The sequence below is a fragment of the Fukomys damarensis genome, unplaced genomic scaffold, assembly GCF_012274545.1.
Source record: "Fukomys damarensis isolate Sample0158 unplaced genomic scaffold, DMR_v1.0_HiC HiC_scaffold_24, whole genome shotgun sequence".
Taxonomy (NCBI): domain Eukaryota; kingdom Metazoa; phylum Chordata; class Mammalia; order Rodentia; family Bathyergidae; genus Fukomys; species Fukomys damarensis.
Window position 1 is genome coordinate 14,550,128 of NW_022900936.1, and position 2,023 is coordinate 14,552,150.

A 2,023-nucleotide genomic window follows, 5' to 3' on the forward strand; every position below is an offset into this window, starting at 1 on the left:
CAGCCATAAAGAATGAGAAATTAGATTCACTAATAGGAAAATGGATACATTTTGAGGATATACTCCTAAGTGAAATAAGTCACACATGTGTAAATACCGAAAAGTTTCTCTGGTGTGAAAAACTATAATAGTACATAAGATCCTAATGAGATAATTGACAATGTGAATCAGAAGGAAAGGGCTAAAGGTGTAGGGAAAGTGGGAAGGTAGGGGAAAAGGAATAAGGGAAAAGAGAAAAATATGAGAAAATGAAAAGATGGAAATAAAATGTTTGTAAATGGGGAGGGGAGGAGGGGGTGAAGGGAGGGCAGGGACAAGGGGAAAAAGTGAGAACCAAGGCCTGTCATGTAAAGGTACAAGATTCCAATGATGAATGTCACTGTACTGTGTACCAAAAATGTACCAATAAATTCAATTATTAAAAATACAATTTTTATAAATCCTGCAGATGCAGCTGATTGTGAAGGGCCAGGTTTTAATCTCCAGAGCTAAGAAAAACAAAGAGCTAAGCCTAATCTGATTTCTGTAGTATTCTCCCTTGTGGCCTTCTGCTTACAAACCATTGTTTAATAGTTCTAATTGATGGAAGGACCAAGGATATGTAGAAATATGTACCATTTTACCTGAATTCTGTCTCTTCTCCAGAGCCTCCTTTTAAAGAAAAACAGGGGTGTTGAAATATTTAGATCCATGTACTTATGAAATAGTTTCTCATCCTTTCCTTTTTATATTGAATTTTAATTTTTTTCCTTATTGAGTTTATTGGTACATTTTAGGTATGCAGTACAGTTACATTCATTACTGGAATCTTGTACCTTTACATGACAGGTCTTAGTTCTCATTTTTTTCCCATACCCCCGTTGAATTTTAAATTTTATTTTTATTTTTATTTTTTTTATTTTTTGGTACTGGGGATCGAACTCGGGTCCTTGTGCTTGCGAGTCAGGCCACTGAACTACTGAGCTAAATCCCCAGCCCTAATTTTAAATTTTAAATCAATTTTTTCTTTTCTTTTTCTTTTTCTTTTTTTTGGTACTGGGGATTGAACTTGGGTCCTTGTGCTTGCAAGGCAGGCCACCGAACCACTGAGTTAAATCCCCGGCCCTTTTCTTTTCTTTTTAAAAAAATATTTAGGACCAGAGATATAGCTCAGTGTTTCCACCACCTGCCTCACAAGTGCAAGGTCCCAAGTTTAATCACCACCCCTCAAAAATTATTAGCATATGTTTGAAGTACATAATAATTACATACATCATGGGGAATTGGTGCACGTATATAACATATCTTATCCCCTTTTCCCCCCTCCCTCCGTGTCTTGATGTCTTGCCCCCCCCCTTTTAACTGATGGAGAAAAGCATAGAAATTGTTCATATTAATGGGGTAACCTTGGATATTTTGATATTTGTATATATTATGTTAGGTTAAACTTATCTGTAGTTTCAAATATTTACCATTTGTTTACAGTGTAACATTTCAATACACTTTTGTCTTATTTTAAGAATTAAGAGTGTGTGGGTCATGTAGACTCATTGATATATTCAGGAATTCTACACTACTATTTTCAAAAAAGTGATCCTGTGTATTTCTTCCTTTGCCTTTTCGACCTCCTTATGACCTCGCTCCCCCACCACACACATATTTGAATAAAGTTACTGATGAGAAATCCGGCAACAGAGATTAAGACCTCAAGATTACCACAGGAAATCAGGGACAGATTGAGGTCACATTCCCAGCAGCCAATCCAGAAACCCCACTGAAATAGTTTGTCCAGAAATCTGCGAGGGCTCTCCTATGCCAAAACAGGTTTCAGATGAAAGAAACCACAAGATAGTTTACTCATCTGAAGAAAATACACACAGAGACACACATCCACACACATGGAAAAATGTAATTTTAAATTGATTCTCTAAAGTGTATATCTTGATTTCAATAGAATGCTGAAGACAATATCCACCAAACTCAATTTTTTTTCCTGTCTGCTTTGAATGATGTTCTTCTCCTTGTCTTTTTGCTTTTCTGCTTC